The sequence below is a fragment of the Monodon monoceros genome, unplaced genomic scaffold (assembly GCF_005190385.1).
Source record: "Monodon monoceros isolate NGI ecotype Baffin Bay Population unplaced genomic scaffold, NGI_Narwhal_1 Super_Scaffold_21, whole genome shotgun sequence".
NCBI lineage: Eukaryota > Metazoa > Chordata > Mammalia > Artiodactyla > Monodontidae > Monodon > Monodon monoceros.
In genome coordinates this window covers 31,085,173-31,111,376 of record NW_021703778.1, presented here as the reverse complement: position 1 = coordinate 31,111,376, position 26,204 = coordinate 31,085,173, and the positions used below count along the sequence as shown (strand labels likewise).

The window sequence follows — 26,204 nt, the reverse complement described above, 5'->3', positions numbered from 1 at the left end:
GGTTGGGCGGTGGCGGCGCCTCCGCGCAACCGTGCGGGTCCCAGCCGTGTGTTTTATTAGAATTAAGTGTCGTCCTTACGAAACCCTGAAGATAGAGAACAGGAAGCAAAGGTCCTGAGCGAGTGTGCGGCTCAGCTCAGGACCGCACAGCTCAGGCCAGATCCGTAGAAAGTGAGTATCGAGAGCTCTGAAATCGGGACTGTTTGTAGGTGGAGGAGACTCCCAGGAAGAACGTGGGAGAAAAATAAGGCTAAGAGCGTGTAAGGGAAGTAAAAGCATTTCTTTCCCCACAAAACTGGGCATAAAAAGGATAAAAGACTCAGAGGACTAGTTTGCCGTCGCCAGCCGCCCCCTCCCCCCAACCTTTCCTACCAGTAACTTTCTCTAAAGCCCCTGAGTCTGTTTAGAAAGAATGGTAAAGGCAGCCTTGCCTCGCAAGCAGGGCTTTCCCCATCTTTTCACCATTTTAGCATTGATACTCTGTGCATAATAAACTCCAGCCGGACAGCTGCGTCAAAGCCATCCCAGAAAGCACATTTTAGTTAGGTCCGGTGAGTTTATCTTTTGGAAAGCACATGCTCATGGAAATTGCCTGGGCCCACACCACAATTTTTGCAGAAATGGCTAAGAGAACGCTACCAACAGAGAAACGTGCTCTCTCAAGAGATTACCGTTTAATTTTGGGCATCCCTGATCAAGAATTGCAATCATGTGAATCTCTTAAATGTCTTAATATATCAGCCTTAGGACTCAATGAGAAAGAAATGAGAAAGAAAAGAGAACCCAAGGGTATCATCCCTCATAATCTGTGACGTGCACTTTATATAAATATATATATACATTTTTAAATTGTGCAAATCTAATAGCCAATGTGAGTCATTCCATTAACTCATACCATTTGCAGTCTGCTGCCATTACTTCCACAGAGCTCAGCAAATGTGTTCCTTTTGTATTAACTTACTTGCAAAGAAGAAACTGAATTTACCTTTTTTTTTTAAATATATTTTATTTACTTATTTTTGGCTACATTGGGTCTTCGATGTGGTGAGCAGGCTTTCTCTAGTTGTGGTGAGAGGAGGCCACCCTTCATTGTGGTGTGCAGGCTTCTCACTGCGGTGGCTTCTTGTTGCACAGCACGGGCTCTAGGCACGTGGGCTCCAGTAGTTGTGGTGCACGGGCTTAGTTGCTCCACGGCATGTGGGATCTTCCCAAACTAGGGCTCAAACCCGTGTCCCCTGCATTGGCAGGCGGATTCTTAACCACTGCGCCACCAGGGAAGCCCCCTCATTGTAGTTCTGATTTGCATTTCTCTGATAATTAGTGATGTTAAGCATCTTTTCATGTGCCCCTTGGCCATCTGTATGTCTTCTTTGGAGAAATGTCTATTTAGGTCTTCTGTCCATTTTTTGATTGGGTTGTTTGGTTTTTTTTATACTGAGCTGCATGAGCTGTTTGCATATTTTGGAGATTAATCCTTTGTCCATTGATTCGTTTGCAATTATTTTCTCCCATTCTGAGGGTTGCCTTTTCGTCTTATTTATGGTTTCTTTTGCTGTGCAGAACTTTTAAGTTTCATTAGGTACCATTTGTTTGTTTTTGTTTCCATTACTCTAGAAGGGGGATCAAAAGATCTTGCTGTGATTTACATCAAGGAGTGTTTTTCCTATGTTTTCCTCTAAGAGTTTTATAGTGTCCGGTCTTACATTTAGGTCTTTTAGTCCATTTTTAGTTTATTTTTGTGTATGGTGTTAGGGAGTGTTCTAATTTCATTCTTTCACATGTAGCTGTCCAGTTTTCCCAGCACCACTTATGATGAGACTCTCTTTTCTCCATTGTATATTCTTGTCTCCTTTGTCATAGATTAGTTGACCATAGGTGCATGGGTTTATCTCTGGGCTTCCTGTCCTATTCCATTGATCTATGTTTCTGTTTTTGTGCCAGTTCCATACTGTCTTGACTACTGTAGCTTTGTAGTATAGTCTGAAGTCAGGGAGCCTGATTCCTCCAGCTCCATTTTTTTTCTCAAGATCGCTTTGGCTATTTGGGGTCTTTTTCTCCATACAAATGTACACATCTAACATATTAGGACAGCAAAACAAACAAAACTGAGCTAAACTAAGCAAGTGCTGGGGACGATACAGAACAACTGCTAGTGGGATGTAAACGTCACTCAGATAAACAGTTTGGCAACATCTTACAAAGTTAAAGTTACATTTACATCTGACCCAGCAACCCTACTCCAAGGTATTTCACTGAAAAAAATAAAAATTTACATCCATACAAAAACATACACACAGGTGTCTATAGGAGCTTTATTCATAATCACCAAAAGTGGAAATAAAGCAGTATTTTAATGGGTTAAGAGAGAAAGCAGCTGTGTTACATCCATACAAATGAATAGCACCCAGCAATAAAAAGGAACACAATTACTTATAGGTACAACAGCATGGCTGAGTCAAATGCATCATGCTAAACTCATGAAGCCAGTCTCAAGAGAGTACGTTTTGCATGAGTCCATGTAGATGACCTTCTGGAAGAGGAAAAACTACAAGAGTGGAGAACAGATCATTTGTTTCCAAGGATTAGCAGTGGGGTCAAAGACTTGACCATTGCAATGTGATGATCATGGGGCCCAGGAACAAGTGTCAGGACTGTCAGGCAGTGTGGCGGGTACGCTGTGGGCTGCTGTCACAACCAGGGCCAGTGATCCTTTGGGACGGGAAGTGGTACCCAGCCTGGGGCAAGTGGGGTGGGTACAGGCCAATCGTGGGAGGCCCAGTGCTCAGGGAGCCTAAGCATTCAGTGGAGGGAGTAAACTGGAGTCGGGGTGACCCGGAAAATCTCCAGGACTACAGCAATCCTTGGTGATGGAAGCTGGGGACAGAGCACGTGGCGCTTTCCAAATACAGGGCCTTAGGGCATGAGCTTGCTCACTTGAATATTAAAGGAAATGGTGATCCTGTATGGCTGGAAGACTTAAGACACCAAGATAGTCACATTTACCGAGAAGAAAGAGATATCTTATTTCAAGGGAAAAGCTAAATATAACCAGTGTAGAAGACCGTGTGACAATGTCTTCTTAATTAACTTTTAGAATTCAGCACATTTCTAAAAAGATAGACTTTTCTTTCTGATCACACTAAGCCAATTTTTAATACTTGTCTGATATTTTTTTCCCAAGAGGAAGTTCTATCAAAGGACCTGAGACCGACAGAAAAGATATTGGCAAATATTCTTTTTTATTTTTAAGTTCATTTGCCAAGAACCCAGCTGTTTAAAGCAGTAGTTCTCTCTAGCTTTCTGTAACTAAATGAGAACATTAAATTTCAAATGTATCTCTCTCCTAAAGCCATACAGGGTACCCTATCCTTTCTTTTATACAAAAAATATAGGACGATTACTTGCTCAGATAGAATGAAAATTTAAACAGCCACCTTGTAAAAATTAATAATATATGATTTTCAGCTAACATATAAAATACTCAAAGTTGAATAAAATAAAAGTCAAGGGACTTCCCCGGTGGTCCAGTGGGTAAGACTCCACGCTCCCAATGCAGGGGGGCCCAGGTTCGATCCCTGGTCGGGGAATTAAATCTCACATGCATGCCACAACTAAGACCTGGTGCAGCCTAAATAAATAAATAAATACTTAAATAAATACATAAAGTTTTTTAAAAAAAGAAAATACTTATAAAAACAAGTCAAATAAAATACTTGAATATTTAAATAATCTGAACATACTGATCACTCCCATTACCTTTATCATAAATATCACTTGACAGTGAAAAATTAATATTAATAAGCTGGGTGGTTTGTAGATGAGACATTTAGACACAGATTCTTCCCACTGGTGTTTATAATCCAGCTTTGGTTGAAATATAAATATAGCAAAAAACATAAAAGGAAGAAATCATATTCAGGGAGAAAACAACTTCCCTATTGCTATAGATTGAATTGTGACCTCCCAAAATTCTTATGTTGAAGTTCTAACCCCCTATGTGACTGCATCTGAAGATAGGGCTTTCAGGAGGTAAATTAAGGGTAGATGAGTCATAGGGTGAGGTCCTAACCTGGTAGGATTTGTGGCCTTTACACAGAGGGGAAGAGCAAGAGAGTATGGCCTCTCCACGGGCACCCAAGGACAGGCCATGTGGTGACTCGGCCAGAAAGCAGTAAGTCAGGAAGCGGGCTCTCGCCAGAACTTGACCAGAACTTTGAGACAATCCACATCTGTTGTTAAGCCACCCTGTCTGTGGTGTTTTGCCATGGTCGCCCCAGCTGACCAAGACATCTACTAAGGAGTTTTTATTTATCCTATTTTAGAATAATACGTTTGGTTAAATGTCAACTAATGAGTGATAATGTTTTTACATATTTCTGTGACTTTTCTGGGAGACAAACAGTTGAAAATTATCTAAGTTTCTTTCCCCAAGATCCCTGTCTACAGATCACTTCTTTTATATACACTGTAACCTCAACAATTACCACCACCACCCCGAACAAAAATTTGGACCCTCTGATGCTTGTTTAAACACGGGGTGACTTGTTTTGACACTTTTTCTAAACTCACTCCTGGTAAAGGCTGGTCACAGACAAAGCAGAGAACTCTTCAAGTCTCAGCCTCAAAAGCTCAGTGACACTACCCCAGGCAGGTCAGCGTCACTCAAAAAGCATGGTCTGGGGGCCCAGCTGCCACCCCTCGCCCACTGGCTGACCCAGTGGGATCACCTCCTTTCTCTCTGACCCCGTGTCCTCTTCAATAACATGGGGATCAGAGCTTTCCTGGGGTCAGTGGGAAGGTGAAAGACACAAACATAAAGCGCCTGGGGCAGTTCCTGGCACAGAGTAGGAAGCGATTTCTAGAATGATTGACAGTGTTACAATAGCAGAAAATGCACTCGGAGAGTAGTCATGGATTCCAGCCTGGTTCCCAGAATAATTTCTTTAAAGAATGTCTTCAGCTCTTGTCTCCCAAAGCCTGCTCACATGTTGTGGGACCGTCAACACCGTCACGGTAATTGCCGCCATGGCCAGAGGTCCCCTCCCGCCCTTCCTCACATAGGTAGCATCACACAAAGAGCACAGGCTCCAGACCAGGACTCTCTGGGTCCAAACCTCTGTGCCTCAGTTGACTCACCAATAAAAGCTGTTTGATAGGAATGCCTATCACACAGGATAACGTGAAGAGTTTAAAATGGTACCCATTGAGCCCTCTGTATAGCCTGGTACAGGTGGTCCTCTGTGGATGTCCACCTGGCCTCTGCAGGTGACCGAGGGTGCAAGGCCCCCCCCCACCCCGCTCGGGTTCCCTCCCAGGTCTGCTCCGTGGAAGGCAGGCCCACAAGCCCCAGCTCCTCGTGAAACCTACAGGGCAGATGGCTCAAGAGATCAACCAAAAAAGGAAGACAGAGGCACAGTGTTCTCTCTGAACTGAGAGGGGCCTTGGGGACAGAAATAAGTGGCAAAACAGGAGGTCCCAAAGGCTCCTGACTCCTGCCCTGCCCTCATCTTCCAAGGTAGCCGTGAGACAGAAGGCAAGTTGGCAGCGTCCTGAGAATTCTCACCTGCAAGTCGCTCTAGGGAAATCCTTTTGGAATAGAGGCTCATATCGTGCATGTATGAGCTCCACAAAGGAAGAAGGGCCAGGATGGAGGGCCGGGCCAGTGCTTGTGGGGTGGGACCTGCCCGGCTTGGCCAAGGGGACAGTGCTTGAGTTTCTGGGAGGAAAATAAGACCCCGGGGCCTTCGTAGCAGCAGCCTTGGTGTTTTGGTCTCCCCACCCTCTCCTGGGGGTAGAAACCAGGCTGGTGGAGGGCCACAAACTTGTCAGCGTGCAGAAGCCCAGGAGCACAGGCCAGAGCATTGCGACAGAGCGCTGCCAGGTGCACCTGCAACAGATACGCTCCCACGGCAGCACAGGTAAACGCACAGGACCAGAAGAACTGCGAAACAGCCTGACAACTGACCAGAAAACAGACCAAGAAACGTAAGCTCCCAGAGCACCACACGGAACCCCAGATCCTAATCAGAACATCAATCCAACACCAGGAGGACTGGAGCTGATACACGGGGAGACAAGAGTCAGAACTGAGGAAGCCAATTACAGGGTGAGAAATAGACCCGCACCGTCATCACACAGCTAATAAACAACTTGGAAAGTGAGGAACAGAGCAGATGTGAGTGACAATCTCAGTAACACCGGGGGTGAAGTGTGAGATCGCCACCGTGACTGCGTGGAGGAAGAAAGAGAGGGGTGATAATACAACGAACAGGATCTGGGGGGCACTGGCAGTGTTCTCCCTTCACTCTAGAAACTAGCGTGTCTTCTTGGGAAGGAGAACCAATCTCAAGTTTAGAAGTAACTCTGGTCTCACGTCAGTGCTGCTTCTGTTAATTTCAAATAAAAACAGCTGTTTAAAACCCAGGCAGTGTCATTCCCTAGTAGCTCCTGTCTTTTACCAGCATATGCATCCAGGGATTTCTCAATTTATAGACACTGAATAGGAAAGACTGACCATTTCTGGATGGTATCAATACAACTCTGTTTATTGCTTTTGCTGTTGTCATTTTCTGTTGTGCTTAGTTTATTAGAAATGTGCATGGGTTTAATGTTTTTTAATGTCATCAATGTAAAAGGAAGACAATCCACTCAACGTTCCTTCGATAAACGTATCTGTTGAACACTGTAAAGCTGTAAGCCAGACAAAGAGCTCGCCCAGCTGCAGGTAAGATCAGGGAAGCTGGCAGAATCAGGAAGACAGAGGCTAATCTAAACGCTATTCATTCTGGAAATGCAAGTGTGATTTAACATTAGGAAATACAGTCCATCACATGCATAGAGCTAAAGAGAAAAATAACACGAGCATCTTGGGGATGCAGAAAAGGTATGCAATTCAGCATCTGTTCATATGAAAAACACTCAATAAAATAGGAATTGAGGGAAAGGATGAGTCTATCCCAACATGATAGAAGATATATGTACATTTACAACATAAACCTCAGCTCGAAAACCAGCATCTTAATGAACACAGGAGAACGTGAGGCTTTTCTGCTCAAGTCTGCAGCAAGACAAGGGCACCCTCCATGTCCATGACTCTTCAGCACTGAGTTCGAGGGATTCGCCCATTATTTAGACAAGAGAAATAAACTGAAGGCATAAAGATTGTGAAAGAAGAGGTTAAGTTATCCTTATTTGTAGTTCATGTGCTTATACATGTGGAAAGTCACGAGTCCTTGTGCCAAACAAGCACACACACACACACACACACACACAAAACAGGAAGAAAACTTAGTTTTAAAAAACAGGTTGTAAAATAAATACACAAAATCAATAATGTTCATTCACACCAAAGACAACAGTTGGAACACGTAGCTGAAGACCACATTTACAAGAGCAAAATAGGTAAATGAGTACTATCACTGGAGACTTGACAAGAAATGTCTAAAGCCTGTATAAACAAAACTGTGAAACACTCAGGAAGAAAAAGGAAGTTCGAATAAGTGGAAAGATATGCCATGTTCCTGCACAAGAAGATTCAACATCACATAGATGTCGATTCTCTCAAAGTTAATCTACAAATTCAATATCATATCAATTTAAAAATCACATCGTTTCCTAAAGCCAGGCAAATTGATTATACAGTTCATTTAGCAGAACAACCAAGGCAGAACTGCTAAGCAGAACAACGAGGAAGGCTAACCATACCAGATACTATAGTGTATTATAAAACCTCTATTATCAAAACAGCATAGTGATGGTGTATGGATTCACAGACCAATGGAAGAGAATCTAAATATCCAGAAATAGACCCTTTGTCTATGGAAATCTAGTATATGATAAAGTTGCCATTTAAAATCACTGGGGGAGGACTTCCCCGGTGGCTCAGTGGTTAAGAATCCGCCTGCCAATGCAGGGGACACAGGTTTGAGCCTGGGTCCGGGAAGATCCCACATGCCACGGAGCAAGTAAGCCTGTGCGCCACAACTACTAAGCCTACGTGCCACAACTACTGAAGCCCACGTGCCTAGAGCCCAGGCTTCCCAACAAGAGAAGCCACCACAATGAGAAGCCCGCGCACCGCAAGAAGAGTAGACCCTGTTCGCCCCAACTAGAGAAAGCCCATGAGCAGCAACGCAGACCCAGCACAGCCAAAAATAAATAAATAAAAATTTTTAAAAAAATAAAAAGAATTGTTTAAAAAAAATCACTGGGGGAAAAACTGACTTTTTAATAAGTGGTATTGATATAACCAGGTAGCCACATAGAAAAGGAAAAATATACATCTGTTTTGCACAAATTATATCAGGATTAATTCCAAATAGATCAGAAACTTGAGAGAGGGAGAGATCCCATTTAATATTAGAAGAGAACAAAGAGTTCTTCCCTCTATGACCTACAAATTGAGAAACTGCACTATTACTCACACTCCAAAGCAATAGAGAAAAGACTGATACATTTAACTACATAAAATAAAAATCTTTACATGTCAAAACCCCACCAGAAGTAAATAAAAAAGACAAATGACACATTAGGGAGTAGGGTGTAACTTGCATCACAGACAAAAGCATAACAGCCCTCCGTATAAAGAGGACAATGCAGCTGTAAGAAGGATAGGAAATATCTCTGTACAGAGACCAACCCCCAGGATATACCTTAAGTTACAAACCGAGGACCAGGACAGTAGGACAGTGCGTGTAGCACGCACATATACAGGCAGTGTGCGAAGAGTGCACATACTCGCTTATCATTTTTAAATGAAAGCATAGGGACTTCCCTGGTGGTGCAATGGTTAAGACTCTGAGCTCCCAATGCAGGGGGCCCGGTTCAATCCCTGGTCAGGAAACTAGATCCCACATGCATGCTGCAACTAAGAGTTCACATGCCACAATTAAGGAGCTGGCGAGCCACAACTAAAGGAGCCCGCGAAGCCACAACTAAGGAGCCCACTTGCTGCAACTAAGACCCGGTACAACCAAATAAATAAAATAAATAAATAAATATTTAAAAAAAAAACAACAACGAAACGAAAGCATAAAGCCAAAACCTAAGAGTGGTTGCTCTGGGGTGGGGGTGAGGGTGGCAGTGGCAGGGGGCAAGGGCGTGGAGACATAGAAACAGAATAAACGGGACAGGGATGACAACTAGAATCCTCCAAAAATCCTTTGTTGTACAGATTTGACTCTGTTAACAGTAAATGTTCTATATAATCATGAAATGAAATTCAATCAAAACATCTCTAAAATCAGAACAAAATGAAACAAACCAGTATACTGGGTTGGCAGCTTAACTACAGAGAATGGTTTTAGAAAGACCGTAAAATAAGTAATTTCACTGTATCTCTCTAGGAGTGTACATCCTGAGAGATAATCAAGGGATATGTGGGTGCTACAGCCCATCTGGTCCAGCAAGAAAAGATAAGAGAGAGAGATTTAAGTGACATAACAACCAAATACAAGAAGACAGAGGGACACAGACAGATACAGTTAGAGAAATCGGAACATTGCACAGTTGATGATAAAACAAATCACTGGTATTTATTGGCTGTGATACTGGCATTGCAGCTATTTAATTTTCTTTCAGAGATACATACTTCAGTGCTTTGAATGAAATATGATGCTCAGGATTGCTTGAATAATCCAAGGGAGAAATGGTAGGGGGTGGTGGGGAAAGAATGGCCAGGAGTTGTTGTAGCTGAGCGATGGGTGCACAAAGGTTCAATGCATATTATATTCTTTACCCATGCATACGTTTGTGCATATTATTAATTATGCCTGTGTCTGTGCATAATTATCCACAATTAAACATTTTTAAAAAAACATGAAAAATGCAGGTTCAGATCTCAGCTCTGCTACTTAGTCATGTAGCCAAGTTTTTACAATGTCCTATGTTTTGGGAACCACAGTTCCTTCATTTTTAAAAGAGGGCCCTTAAATTGAAGTCAGAAGGCAAATTAACAACATAACCAAGGCCCATCATGGAGAAGAACTGAACTAAGGCTAGTTATTTTTTATATTTATATGAACAAAAAACAAATAAATACAAAAGTATAATTCTGCCAAATTACTAAGAACATTTTACTTAACACAAAACCAAAGTAAGATTGCAAACGATGCTTTCAAGGGGAAATAAAGAATTGAGCATTTCAGTTTCATAATTACACAAAATAGCAATGCTATAATAGGACTAAATTCATGCCCAAATGTATCTCTCAATTATTGCCAAACTCAAATACCAGATGCAATGCACTAATTCTGAGTAACATCCATAGAACTACATACAGCTATTACCATAAATAATATTAAATTTGTGGGACCGCAGATGCTATGCTAAGTCTGATGTGCCTAAAACTTTGCTGACATATTCTGCCCTATTGTTTCATAAAAAACCACAGTAATCAGATTAGGTTAATTATCAAGCCACAGACAAAAGATTCTTCCTTTTAAAATACCCGGGTAAACAGAATAATTTAAAATGAAGAAATATTTTAATAAAAATAGTCAGGGACAGACCTCAAAGCATTAAGGAACTAGATCTGTACACTCTTGGGGTTTACATTCAAAGACTCAATCAAATTTAAACTCATCACTTATGCAAAACGGAACACGAATCTCCCATTAAAATTATCATAACTGCTGGCTTGTTAAAACACTCAAGTGTATTACACATACCAGAGGAAAATTCAATATTATATCATTCCAATAATGTTTCTCTTTTAATGCAGAAAACATGGAGTTTGACCATAAAGCAATGGGAGATGCTACAGATTCATGCAAAATTTCCTTTCCTGCTTTAGAGGGCAACCACTCAAGGAGGCAGCAGGTGTCACAGCAGCAAAGTCCAGAACTGCCACACCTGTGACAGGTATGGGATGGCGAGAAGGAGGAGTCCAGCCTGATCCACAGAAAAGACCCGAGGTTGATGTCTGGTGAATAAAGGGGACCAGGCCAGGCGTCCTCCTGTGATGCTGCTGTGGGTGTGGCTTTTTCACCGTGGGAGGGCAAGTAATTTTAAAACCATGTGAACTCACCTCCCAGCTGCCTTCTTTTGAAAACAGGCTCTCGCTGGGTTTATCAATCGCCCACCCAAACCTGGCTCTCACAGTTAGCACGTAACTCCTGATTTCAGGTGTAAATTTTCATAGTTTCCAGACAGCTGTTCATACATTGATGGCAAGTTCTCCACACACTTGGAGTAATGATGCCTTCCTGTCAGTTGGCTCAGTGTGAGAGATGCAAACCAGCAAAGATTAGGGGGAAACCAGTGTCTGGATGCTCGCTCCACACATCTACTGTCACACAGCCCTTCCCTCTGCAAAACTGATACCAAGAGAAGCCAATTTGCTAAGAATCACAGGTAAAATTAAAACCTAAAATTTAACCATATGCCCCCTAAAATACCTATTCTATTTTTTGTTAAAGCTATGAAAAATAATTATTCCTCACTTCTACATTCGAGCTGCATCCTCAAACTGAGGGAGAATCCTGCAGGAAGGTTCTAGAGTGTAAGCAGCTTTTGGCAGGAAAGAGCTCTCTGCAGGAGGCCCCTTTGTCTTGTCACCAGCCTTAAACCAGGCACCCCCAGGCTCTACTCATCTCCGGCCCAAGCACACCTTTCAAATCTTGGTAACCTGTCGGTTCTTCCCGTAGATCAAAGACGTAGAAATGAAGAATAAGTAAGTAACCGATGACCAGATCTCTTCCCTAGCTTCCCCTTCAGTAATCACGTGAACAGAACAAACTGTGTGAACAGGATAGCATCACGAGGATTGACAAGCCTGCACTCAGTGGGGAGGGTGATGATGGGTCTGACACCCCCCCCATGTCTACGATTAACTGAGATGACTTCCTTTTTTCCCTTTAAAACTTTCATGGCCGAGCGGAATCTTCGGAGGTGGTTTTGGGGGACACTGAGTCCACCATCTCCCCAGACTGCCGGCATTCTGATTAAAGACAACTTTCCGTTCTACCAACACCTGCCTCTCTTGAGTATTGATTTTTGAGTGGTGAGCAGCTGGACCTTATTCAGTAACAAGAGAGCTTCTCGTTGCTCCCATGGTCACTGAACACATCTGAAAACAGTAACAGCAGCCTCCTTGCTTTTCCTTTCACATGAATGGAAAGAGGAGGTTGTGTGGGGGTTTTCCACACCCACAACCAGTTCTCCAACTCTCAGACGCCAACTGGGTGTCCAACAATTCCAGTCAATTCTGACACTAACTAACCAGAGTTCGTGCAAGCCCCAGGGTTCGGGGCTCAGCCTCACACCACTGCCCCCACCTCGGAAGTTAGTCCTGAGACCTGGGGCCACCTGTACTTCTGGCTCCAAATCAGGGGTTCCCATAACCCCTGCTGAGGTTCAGTAATTTGCTAGAATGGCTCACAAAACCAGGAAAACAATGCCTACTGCTTTATTATAAAGGATACAACTCAGAACAGCGAAATGGAAGAAACACATGACAAGGTGTGGAGGGCCTTGGTGGGTGGCACAGAGCTTCCATGCCCTCTGTGGGTGCACCACCCTCCCAACACTGCCACGTGTTGACCAACCCCATTATTTAGGGTTTTTTTAATGGAGGCATGATTGATTAAATCACTGACCATTGGTGACTGAACTCAATCTCCAGCCCCTCTGCTGTCCCAGGAGGCTGGGGTCTAGGGCTGAAAGTTCCAATCCTCTCATAATAGCTTGGTCTTTCTGGGACAGCCCCCATCCTGAAGCTGTTTAGAGGAGCCCAGCCAAGAGTCATCTCATTAGCAGACAGAAGTCACTCATCACTCGGGAGACTGGAAAGGTTTTACTCAGTGCCAGGCACAGTGAACAAAGAACAAATGATTATTTATTATACTGCACAGGTCTCCCAAGTTGTTTCAACCCTCAGGTTTCTCCTTAGAGACTAGTAGAAAATCTGGGCCAAACCCTCCTTCAAAGCACTAACTAGTTTTTTTAAACAAAAAGCTCAGACAGCTCTAGTCTCCTCTGCAGTAAGACAAGGATGTTTAGGTTGAGTGAATTACAAGATCACCAACTGTTGAAAAACTTCCTCAATTCCCAACTATCCAAACTAATTCCTGCCATGCATTTGACAGGGGAGCATGGGGAGGGCACTTCCTGACCCCATGCCCCTCTGGCCTTCCTGTTATACCTAAGGGGGGGATTAAAAGGCTAAGACACATGTATGAAAGCACAGGGCCACGGCCCATAGGAGCCTGAAATCACAGAACGCTTTCCCCCAGCCCCATAAACCTCCCCACCACATTAACATGGCTCCAGTACACTGACGGTGGATTTTAGCTGAAAGAGCTTGCAAGACACAAGGAGCAGTCCTTAGGGAAGTCCAAGCCCAAGGGAAACAGATGACTCTGAAGCCACTGGCACCTCCAGCAAGAACAAACATCAAACAGAAACCAAATCCCAGCCCTGTAAACATAAAATCTCACATTTACGGCCTACTGACCTCAGCTCTTATTACCCAATACACTATGTTAGTTTTTCAACAGAAAATTACACGGCAAGAAAAAAGTCTAAAGAGACAGAGCAAACAACAGAACCAGATTCAGAAATGGAAGTGATTTTGGAATTATTAGATGGGGTATTTAAAATAACTATGATTCATATGCTAAGGGCTCTGATGGGAAAAGTGAACAACAAGCAAGAACAGGTGGGTAATGTAAGAAGAGGATGGAAACTCTGAGAAAGAATCCAAGGAAATACTAAAAATCAAAAACAGTAACAGAAATGAAGCATGTTTTTGATGGGCTCATTAATAGTCTGGACACAGCAAGGAAGGAATTAGTGAGCTTGAAGACAGATCAATAGCAACGTCCCAAACTGAAATGCAAAAAAAAAAAAAAGAAGAAGAAGAAGAAAGAAAAACAGAAAACAGAAGATCCAAGACCTGTGGGACAATTAGAAAGGTGTAATATATACATCATACCAAAAGGAGAAGAAAGAGAGAATGGAACAGAAGAAATATCTAAAGTAATAATGACTGAGAACTTTCAAATTTAATGACCTCAAACCACAAATCAAGAAAGCTGAGAGAACACAGAGCAGGAAAAGTCCTCCCAAATCTGCACTTAGATATATCATATTCAAACTGCAGAAAACCAAAAACCAGGAACAAATCTTGCAAGAAGCCAGATAAAAAAATTACACCTGCCTTGTAGAGCAACAAAGGTAAGACTTACAGTGGACTTTTTGTCAGGAAAGCAAGCAGGAAGAGATGGAGTGACCGTTTAAAGGGGTAAAAGAAAAAACCCACTAACCTAGAATTCTGTATCTGGCAAAATTATCCTTCAAAAGTGAAGGAGAAGACTTCCCTGGTGGCACAGTGGTTAAGAATCCACCTGCCAATGCAGGAGACACGGGTTTGAGCCCTGGTCCGGGAAGATCCCACATGCCGCCGAGCAACTAAGCCCGTGCACCACAACTACTGAGCCTGCGCTCTAGAGCCCATAAGCCACAGCTACTGAGCTCGCGTGCTACAACTACTGAAGCCTGCACGCCTAGAGCCCGTGCTCCACAACAAGAGAAGCCACCGCAATGAGAAGCCTGCACAGTGCAGGAAGAGTGGCCCCTGCTCGCCGCAACTAGAGAAAGCCCGCATGCAGCAACGAAAACCCAACGCAGCCAAAAATAAATATATTTAAAAAAACGTGAAGAAGTAAAGGCTTTTTTGGTGTTTGTTTCTCCAAGAAATAAAAATGGAGGGAATTTATCTCCAGCAGACCCGCCCTGAAAAAAATGTTAAAAGAAATTCTTTGGGGAGAAGGAAAATGAAATAGGTCAGAAACTCAGATTTACATGAAGAAAGGAAGAACACTGAAGGAGAAATAGGGGAAAGCAAAATAAATTCTTTTACTTTTCATATGTTTAATTCATCAAAAGGATAACTCTCTCTTTAAATAATAGTAACAATGTGTTGGGTGATTATAGCTTATGTATAAATGCAATGATTGATAGCAGTGTCACAAGGGAGAAAAGGAAGAGATTGGCAACACTGTTATAAGGCACCTGTATTAGGTGTGAATCAGTATAATGTTATTTGAAGGTGAATACAGATCAGTTTAAAATGTATGTTGGAAACTCTAATCAACTATACTCCAATTTTAAAAAATAACAAAAAAAATTAAAAATAAAATGTATATTGGAAACTCTAGAGCAACCACTGAAAAAACCTGTAAGAGAAGTATAATTCTTATGCTAAAAGAGGAGATAAAATGGAATCATGCTCAATTAAAACCAGAGAAGGCAGGAAAAGATACGGGAAAAAAAAAGAATAAATGAAAATAATAGAAAAATGTTACAAACATGGTAGATATGGATCATGTTAGTTAGATATGTATCTAACTGTGTCAATTCAACTATATCAATAATCACATTTAAATGAGAATGACCCAAACACCCCAATTAAAAGACAGAGACTGTCAGAGTGGATACAAAAGCAGAGTCAACTATATGTGGTCTACAAGAAACCCACTTTAAATATAGAGACTCAGGTAGATTAAAAGAAACGGGACGGAGAAAGTTATATCATGCTATGGTAATCAAAAGAAAGCTGGAAGATCAAGAATTAGCTTCAGACAAAACAGACTTCAGAACAAGGAATATTATCAGGGAAAAAGAGGAGCATTACTTAATGATATAAAGGTCATTCTCCAAGAAGACAGCACAGTCTTTAGTGTGTTTGCATCTAACAACAGAGGGTCAGAATAAACGAGGCAAAACCTGATAGAATTGAGAGGAAAAATACACAAACCAACTATTATAGCTGAAGACTTCAACATCCTCTTTCAGTAATTGACAAACCAAGCCAGCAGAAAGTCAGTAAGGATAGAGTTCAACCGGACAGCATGAACAATCTATTTGACCTAACTGATCTACAGACGACTTCATCCAAAACAGTAGAACCAAGGTTCTTCTCAAGCTCACATGGAACATCCACCGAGACAGACCACATTCTGGGCTAAAGAACACACATGGGCAAATTTAAAGGTGTAGAAATCATCAAAGTATGATCTTGGATCATAGTGGAATTAAATGAGAAATCAGTAACAGAAAAACAGTTGGAAAAATGCTCAAATATTTGTATATTTAAGAACACAATTCTAAATATTATATGGTTTAAAGAAGTCTCAATTAAAATTAAAATATATTTTGAACTAAATGAAAATACAGCTTGTCAAAATTTGTCATGTGCAGCTGAAACAGTGTTTATGGGGAATTTATAGCATTAAATGCATATAATAGAAAAGAAGAAAGATCTAAGTATCAATAATCTAAGCTTGCGCCGTAGGAAACTGGAGAAACAAGAGCAATTTAAGCCTAAAGCGAACAGAAGAAAGGAAACAATAAAAATTGGGGCATAAATCAATGAAATTGAAAATAGGAAAACAGAGACTTGAAGACGATATTGTTAAGAGAAGGAAAAAGACAAGCCACAGACTAAAAGAAAATATGTGTCAAACACGTCTCATAAAGGACTTGTATCTGAAATGTATGAAGAAATTTAAAACTCGACAATAAGAAAACAAAAAACCCGATTTCAAAAATGAGCAAAAATCTGAACAAACCTATCATCAAAGAAGATACATGGATGGCAAGTAAGCATAGGAAATAATGCTAAACATTACTGGTCATTACGGAATCGCAAATTAAAACAATAATAAGGTACCACGGCACACCTATAACAATGGTTAAGATCCAAAAACAGTGCAGATTGCTGCAGACCAACAGGAACTTTCATGTGTTGCCCTCGCCCTTTGGCCATGTTAGGACACAAGAAGTCTGTGTCCTGAAGCAGAGCCTTCACTCGACCATACTGGATCCTGGATCTCTGACTTTCAGCCTCCAGAGTGTGAGAAATAAATTTCTGTTGTTTATAAGCCACCCAGTCGGTGGTATTTTGTGAGAGCAGCCTGAACAGACTAAGACACTGATTCCAATTACATGACATTCTGGAAAAGACAGAGAACTTTAGCAACAGTGAAAGGATGAGCAATTGCCATGAGTTTGCAGGGAGCGGGGGCTTGAATAGGTTAATGAGCACAAGGGATTTTTGGGGGAGGTGAAACTATTCTCTGGATACTGTAATTGTGGATACAGGACACTACACGTTTGTCACACTCCACTAAACGGTACAGCACAAAGCACAGACCTTAATGTATGCAAATTTTTAAGAGTTTTTAGGAAGTAAGAGGATTCCAGGATGCAATGCAGAATGTGGCAAAACAATCTGTTTTATAAAAATAAGAAGCAACCTCACTGAATGGGGTGGGAGGGAGGGGAGCTGCCCTGAGTAACCCTGGAGACGAGTGAAGTCTGTAAAACTAGAGGCAAAGGAAACGGCATGTCATCTGAGTTCTAGTTGACAGAGTTGCTTCCCAGGGGTTATAGTCCACAGTCCTGATACCAACTGCAAATGTGTCCTGGCACCGACAAATCAGTAAACAGATGGTGGGCGGTGAGAGCCTGGCTTCTCACTGCTGGGGTGGAGGCGAGGGGTCCGGAAACTAAGATGACCCCTGTGGTCATGGATTAGAGTTGGGGAATCACCGTGGACTCATGTTTAGCTTAATATACATACCAAGGGGTACATATTGCAAGATAATAGATATCTGGTCTTCATCCCAGTTCCTGGCACAGAGCTCCTAAAACACCTGTAATTTTCTAAGTGATAAGAATGACAGGATCATCTTCTGTTATATTTGATTTCTGTCCCCACTTCCTGAAACAAATCCAGAGCATAAAGGTGAAAGGAGTGACTTTTGTTATTTCATAACAAGCCCCTTTCCATCACACCTGAGTTGATGTTAAAGCGATGACTTTTGGAAAGTCCCTAAGGATGGGGGCTGGTTGCCAGAGGAGGTTTGGGATTTTCAGCCCCATCCCGTGACCTCCAGGGAAGGGAGAGGGGCTGGAGGTCAAATCACCAATGACCAGTGATTTGGTCAATCATGCCTTCGTAATGAGGCCTCCAAAAACCCCTCACCAAAGGTTGTGGAGAGCTCCGGGTTGGTGCACCCGTGGTGGTGCCGGCAGGGAGGTGCAGAAGACAGCACGCAAGTTCTATGCCTTTCCCCCACACCTTGCCCTCTGCATCTCTCCCATCCGGCTGTTCCTGAGTTGTATCCTTTTATGATACACTGGTAATCCAGTAATTAAACGGTTTTCCTGAGTTCTGTGAGCCTTTCTGGCAAATTATTAAACCCGAAGAGGGGTCGTGGGAACCCCCAATTTGTAGCCAGTTGGGCAGAAGTTGCAGGTAACCCATGGACCCACCCTTGCCATTGGCATTGGAAGTGAGGGGCAGTCTTGTGGGACTGAGTCCTTAACCTGTGGGATCTGATGCTAACGCCAGGCAGTTAGTGTCAGAATCGGATTTAATCATAGGACACCCAGTGGTGTCAGGACAGCTGGAGAATTGGTTGGTGTGGGGTAAACCCCACACATTTGGTGACCAGAAGTGAAGTATTGAGAGCAAAGAGAAAAGAGTTTTCCTTTCACAATCAGAAATGTTTATAGGTCTGTATATATACACGTAAGGGTATGCATATGTATATTTCCATGCTCTTGTAACAGGGAAGAACAAATCTGACCCCATATTAGATCTGTTTCTTTTACTTTAGCCTTTGTATTCTATAGCTTTTGCTTTGTTAAGAATGTTGCCTATAGCCTGAAATATACAGGAGAGCCTATTCTCAGGGCTCTGACCTTTAAGAGTCCATTCATATAGAGATAAAAAGGTGCAGAATAGAGAATAGCATTTGTCTTGTTGGAGGTTTACAGAACATCGTGACCTGACCTACGTGGAAAGCTGCAAGTAAAAATGGATCCCGACACCCAGAAGTTTGCAGCAACCAACCACGCCCCTCCCTCACCTGGCCTTTAAAAATGCTTTGCTGAAACCCTTTGAGGAGTTTGGGGTGTTTTGGGCAAGAGCCACGTGTCTCCTTGCAGGTCCCTGCAATAAACCCTTCTCTGTTCCAAACTCCGACTGCTTAGTTTGTTTGGCCTCACTGTGCAACAGGCACGCAAACTTGTATTCGGTAACATTCTGTCAGCTGAGAGGACCGGGAGGCAAAGTCTCTGAGAAGCAGCTGACACATCTCATACCTGGATTTTGGTTTCTAATACTATTCTCCAATCACCAGAACCACGGCTCCTTAGAGAAACTGCTGATTCTAGGACTGGGGCAAGAAACATGTAAGATGAGCCTGGGGTATTTTGTAGTGACAGAAATAAGTCACACACACACAAATAACCTCACATGGGTGTGGGTGTGACAAAGGGACACAGGAGCCAACTGGAACAATTTTAGCAACATGATAAAATAGTATTGGTCCATAACCCAAAGTGTAAAATAAATATCCATGAGTTCATACCCATATAAATGAACAACAGAACAGATAAATAGCTGGAAGAGAAGAGACAAATCCCCCATGCAGAAGAATTCCAAATAATTCACGTAGATAATTCATGAATAGAGTTCCTCCCTCCCTAAGTGAGGGCTGTGTGCAGTAATGTCCTTCCAAAGAGGACAGGACAAAAATGGAGAAGGAAAAGGGGAATTTCATGGTGCAGAAACCTGCCGATCGCTCCCCCAGCCGGGGGTCAAGGTCAATATCAACAGTCATAAGTCAGGCTGACAGTGTGTGTCCTTGATAGGATGGGATGAGAATGGCATTTTCCCTCTGTTTCTTTCTCTCCAAAACCCATAACCCCAGTCTAATCATGAGAAAGACATCAGACTCCTCCCAGGAGAGATCACCCTACCTGACCAGAATGCCTCAAAACTGTTAAGGTCATTAGAAACCGGGCAAGACTGAGGTCACAGTCAAGGTTGCCTAAGGAGGCGCAATGACTAACATAATGTGGGGTCCCGACTGGAAGAGGAAGGACATTAGGGAAAACCCCGGCAAATCTGAATAAGCTATGGACTTTAATGAATTATGTGTCAATATTGGCTCATTAATGATAAAAAATGTACAGTGCTAATGTAAGATGTTACCAACAGGGGAACTACAGGAATTCTTTATACTGTCTTTGCAACTCTTTGGCAAATCTAAAACTGTTCTGAAAGATGAAGTTTATCTTAATAATCCAAACAGCAGTCATGAAGCATAAATATCTCAGACAGTCACACCCTGCCTTGTTGCCAGTTGCTTTTATGAACAAACAGATGCTGGTCACTCCAGGATCCCGGGGCTGGCCCAGGGGCTGTGCCCTCACGACACACGGGGTGCAAAGGTGAGCTGCCTGCCCTGGATTCAGTCCCTGAGTGAAATTAACTTACAGGTGGTATGAGTTTCAGGCTGTGGGGATGGGGGCTTAACACTTGCTTGCTGACGTGGGGAGGAAGAATCTTAGAGCACGATTCTCAGAAGGGCCGGGAGGGCTTCCCACGGGCTGCAGGCAGCAGGCTGATCACTGGCCGCCAGCACCCCAGGTGGTGGGAAAGCACGCGGACACCCACGAGGGACCCGAGAGGACGGCCAGGTGCGCTGGCATCACCCCTCACGGCCCTGTCGTGACGGCCACAGTGCAATACAGACGGGGCTGGGAATTGGAGTCGGAAAAGCTGTCTGGGTTCTTCTGGAAGCACCGGTGAGTCACTGGTGCAGGTGCTACAGCGTGGAGCTCCGGCTCCACTCCCTGCACACTTCTGGGGGCCGGCTTTCCAGTGCGGTTTACAAGAGAGGGTCTCACCTCCCTGCACCAGAGGCTCCCTTGGGAGGTCTCAACATGTCCCAACAACTGGGCACACATGGCATCAATGCCCACACTCACCAGTGATGGGACGGCCACTCGCCTTGAGGACTCCATTCACCCACACTAACTCCACTCAGCCAGAGAAAAGAGCACCAAAGCTTAGAGACCCCCAGAGCTGATAGTCCAGGCTTCTTGGGAGAGTGGAAGGGGTCTGATAGACCAAGAGTCCGGTTTTCCCAGGCACCACACCTGTGGCATTCACTTACCTGTGTAACTGGGATGTCGGCATCACCCCCAAACCATAATCAAACGTTCTCTTTGAAATTCTCCAACACCGTAATAGCTGTCTTCTTCTATTGTAATTAGGTGAATATACAAAGCTAAATGGCATGTTGGAAAAACCAACTAGAAAAATAAATAGATATCGTTCATATCTGAACACTAAAGCATAAATAATAAATGTTAATAATTTAGACATACAATGAGATAAAGTGCACTGCTGATTCGGGCAAAGATGCTGACAATTAAAACAAAATGTAGAGCTTCCCTGGTGGCGCAGTGGATGAGAATCCGCCTGCCAATACAGGGGACATGGGTCTGATCCCTGGTCCGGGAAGATTCCCACATGCCGCGGAGCAACTAAGCCCATGCACCACAACTACTGAGCCTGCACTCTAGGGCCCGCGAGCCACAACTATTGAGCCTGCACTCTAGGGCCCGCGAGCCACAACTATTGAGCCTACGTGCCACAACTCCTGAAGCCCACACGCCTACAGCCCGTGCTTTGCAACAAGAGAAGCCACCGCAATGAGTAGCCCCCCGTTCATCGCAACTAGAGAAAGCCCGTGTGCAGCAATGAAGACCCAACGCAGCCAAAAATTAAAAAAAAATAAAATAAAAGCTACCTTAGTAAAATTTACACCAATACCAGCTAATGTAAGAGGTCAGAGAAAATCACTGGATTTCTCATCCCGTCTTCAAAGAAATAACTGAAAACAAGAAATTTCAAAAGGGAAGATGGAACAAAATGATGAAATTATGACTCCAATGTAATTCTATAGCCATAATCTTGCATGTAAATAATGAATTTGAAATGCAAAGTCTGTGGTTACCTCTAGATCGCTGACACTAGGTGACTTATACTGGCTAGTTACAGGTAGCTTCTAATGGATGTCAACACTGACTATTTTTAAATAGGAGGAAAAAAAAAGAGTAAATGCTCATTTGGCTGAAGAGCTTTGAGATGGTTTTTCCTGAAGGGAGGATGAGGAATTGTGTGGCTTCTCAAGCCCTTTTGGCCTGTGATGCTGTGATAAGCAGACAGCCGCGGTGAGAGGCAGGGCTGCTAATGGCCAGACCACACACAACAGTGCTGCTCTTTCTGCCATCTTTAGGAAACCAAGCTGCCACATTTTCTAAAAACGTAATACTTGGATTTTGAGTCTTTTCAAAATGCATTCTACTTAGTGCACAGGGTGTGAGGTAGGGTTCACTGCTAGAAGATGGGAGAAGGTCTAAAAATGTGCCTCTCAGGAAACTGACCCTAAGAAGCAGTAAGAGCCTGATGAGACCAGGGGCAGGGGTGGGGGGGGGGTGACAAGATATAATGCCGGTCACTGGAGGCCCCAGAAACCAGAAGAGGCCAGGACAGTGGTCACAGTCTGTCTTCAGAACAGAACTAGAATGGATATCAGGAAAGCCACCAGAAGCAGGAAAAAGAAGTCTAACCTCTGAGTTGAGAGTAGTGGGTCCATGCTGGGGCCCGTGAGGACCCTTAGATGAGGCGTCTGCAAATTGAGCCCTGGGCCTGGGACGCAGCCTGGCTGACAGTGCTGAGGCGTCCAGCCCCTGGCCTGAGACAAGGCACGTGGGGGTGGCCTGCCTCCTTCGGGGACACCTCACTCCCTGTGGATGGCCAGGGCCCCTGGCCTCTGGTGGGGGGGGGGCAGTGGGGAGCCTACAGGCACCAGTATCCATTTCCCTCTAGCAGTGATGACCCTCTTTCCTGATTTGTATGACTTTTTAGTAATAACATTTTCCCCACAACTTTGCCCATTTTCTCTTATTCCCCAAGAAAAAAACAAGAAAAATATTGGTTTTCAGAGGTTATCTTATGCTATGGGTTGAATTATGTCACCCTAAAATTCTCAGGTGGACGTCCTAACCCCCAGTTCCTCTGACCTTGTTTGGAAATAGGGTCTTTGCAGACGTTGTTAATTAAGCTGAGGTCACACTGGAGGAGGGTGGGGCCTAAGCCAATACGATTGGTGTCCTTACGAAAAGGGGACATTTGGACACAGACAGACCTGCACACAGAGAGACTGCCATGAGAAGATGGAGGCAGGGATGGGGGGATGCGTCTAAAGGCCAAGAATGCCAACGATGCCAGCAAACCCCCAGAAGCTGGGGAGGGGCCTGGACCAGATTCTCCCTCAGGACTCTCAGAAGGAATCAAGCCTCCTGATACCTTGATATTGGACTTCTAGCTTCCAGAACCCTGAGGTTCTAAATTTCTGCTACTTAAGCCCCCCAGTTTGTGGCTTTGTTATGGGAGCCCCACCCAGCAAGCTAACACAGCCTGTAATGTTACCTTTAGGTTTACACAGATGTTCCAACAACTTCCCTGGGGCGCGATAACCTAGAAAACAAGTGAGAAGGCCCTGGGGGCCCCGTCACTGACACTTCAAGGCACCTGTGCAGTACTCACAGGGCCCCCAGGCCGCCTACTAGAGCTACATGACTGTTGCTGGTAAGCCCAGAGCTGAACATGGTCCACTGCAGACAATGCTTCTCTCAAGAGGGTAAGACTTTTATAGCAGCTTCCCTTCTCATAGGAATCAATTCTGAAAGGCATGATTTTGTACTTAGAGGATGCTAAGGGCTGGTTATACAGTCTGTGCTATTATGTTCAGCATTTGAACAAAATATTAAATATTAAAATAGAGCTTTAAGTTGAATTTCGATTGAGTTTATTAAGATACTTTCATGTTGACATTCTGTACTAAATTAGACATGGCTTCTTCTCCCACTGAGAAGTGGAGACTCATTCCCATCCTCCTGCATAGGGGCTGGCCTTTGTGATTTGCTTGATCAAAATGGGACCTAATTAAACTTAAAAGCTTTTGCACAGCAAAGGAAACCATAAACAAAACAAAAAGACAACCCACAGAATGGGAGAAAATATTTGCAAACAAAGCAACCGACAACAGATTAATCTCCAAAATATACAAACAGCTCATGCAGCTCAATATCAAAAAACAAACAACCCAATCAAAAAATGGGCAGAAGATCTAAATAGACATTTCTCCAAAGAAGACATACAGATGGCCAAAAATCACATGAAAAGATATTCAACATCGCTAATTATTAGAGAAATGCAAATCATAACTACAATAAGGTATCACCTCACACCGGTCAGAATGGCCAACATGAAAAAATCTACAAACAATAAATGCTGGAGAGGGTGTGGAGAAAAGGGAACCCTCCTACACTGTGGGTGGGAATGTAAATTGCTACAGCCACTACAGAGAACGGTATGGAGGTTCCCTAAAAAACTAAAAGTAGAGGTGCCATATGATCCTACAATTCCACTCCTGGGCATATAGGCAGAGAAAACCATAATTCGAAAAGACACATGCACCCCAGTGATCACAGCAGCACTATTAACAACAGCCAAGACATGAAAGCAACCTAAACATCCACCGACAGATGGATAAGGAAGAGGTGTATATATACAGTGGAATATTACTCAGCCATAAAAAAGAATTAAATAATACCATTTGCAGCAACATGGTTGGACCTACAGATGATCATACGAAGTGAAGTAAGTCAGACAAAGACAAATATCACATGGTATCACTTATATGTGGAATTTAAAAAGTTGATACAAATGAACTTATTTACAAAACAGAAACAGACTCACAGACATAGAAAACAAACCTATGGTTACCAAAGGGGAAAGGTGGGGGCAGAGGGATAAATTAGGAGGTTGGGATTAACATGTACAAACTACTATGTATAAAATAGATAATCCACAAGGACCTACTGTATAGCACAGGGAACTTTACTCAGTATTCTGTAATAACCTATATGGGAGAAGAATCCGAAAAAGAATGGATACATGCATATGTATAACTGAAACACTTTGCTGTACTCCTGAAACAAACACAATATTGTAAATCAACTATACCCCAATATGAAATAAAAATTAAATTAAAAAAAAAGAGACTGTGACACAGTGACACTCTGGGACATAGCTGGCCACTTCTTCCTGAGTCTCCCAGGATGCCCGCTCAGGGGGAAGCCAGCCTCTGTAAAAAGAGCCATTGCCATGAGCTCGCCATGCTCTGAGGAGGCCCAAGCAGCCACACGGAAAGGCCGTGGGAAGAGAGAAAAGGGTCAGCCCCTAGCTGTGCCCCCAACCCCAGCCTGGCCACCGCACACGTGTCAGCGCAGGAAACTTTTGGATATTCCAGCCCCAGCAGACAGGACGTGAAAAGGAACCAGGGAACCAGCCGATAGCCAGAACCCAGTCCCCAAACATAGGGCCCCATCCAGACATCCCAGAGCACCCAGCCGCCTGGCATGGCTCCAGCTCCGATGAGACATCTCCGCTGTGCCCCGCCTAAATCCTTCACTTCCAAAATCATGAAGAGCATAAATGGGTGGTTGCTTAATGCCGCTCCATTTCAAGGTGGCTTACAGGGCAGCAGCAGATACCCGGAACACCCTTTCTGTGAAGTAGGTTTTCTTTCCAGACGCTCATGGATTTAGGTGGGTTTATCTGGAGGCTCAAGTGTAACTGAGATTCCATTAAAAATGCTTTTTAACAAACAAGTGTGACGAATCCATCTCCCCACAACACAGGACTGCACTGTCTCTGTCAGAGCACATCTTAGATGGTGAGGTGGCCCAGGAAAATATGCATCTCATGTTCATATCTCTAACAGCCACCCAACTGAAACAGAGACTAAGACAGGGGAGAAGCAGCAAAGTGCACCCCACCTCCAATGCAGTGCTCAGAAATTTCAACAAAAACGAAGTCAGCTCTGATTTCAAGAAGGCATCAGACATGCCAATGAGAATGTGGCCGAAGATCACGGAAACATGGGTTCTTGTGGCTCAGCAGGGCCCCAGGTCACCCACCCCGGCCAGAGGTCCCCTCACAGCCCCACCTGACCTGAGAGGGGTCCGCATCGTGTCTCTTGGAGAAACTGCCCGCCCCAGCTGCCCGCCTGCCAGGCTTCAGAGGCCAAACATCTTCCTCTCCTACTAATCTTCCTCGCTGGACTGGAAACCCTTTCCCACTGTCACACTTGTGCAAACTGTGACTTCACAAGCAATGATATTTGGATGTGTGGTCTGTGCTTTGTAGATAACCTGCACTAAATAGTTTTCAAATGAACAAGGAAACCACCAGTAACATGCTTTAAAATTAAAAAGCAAACGATTAAGCACTAAGAGCAACCTGAGCCTGGGTGCCCTTGGAGGGGACC

General features: G+C 43.6%; 1 protein-coding gene across 1 annotated transcript in view; it reads right to left on the bottom strand.

The window, feature by feature from the left end:
• The window catches only part of FAM189A1 (family with sequence similarity 189 member A1), a 363,110-nt gene that overhangs the window by 104,609 nt on the left and 232,297 nt on the right, over positions 1-26,204 (bottom strand). The window lies entirely within an intron of this gene.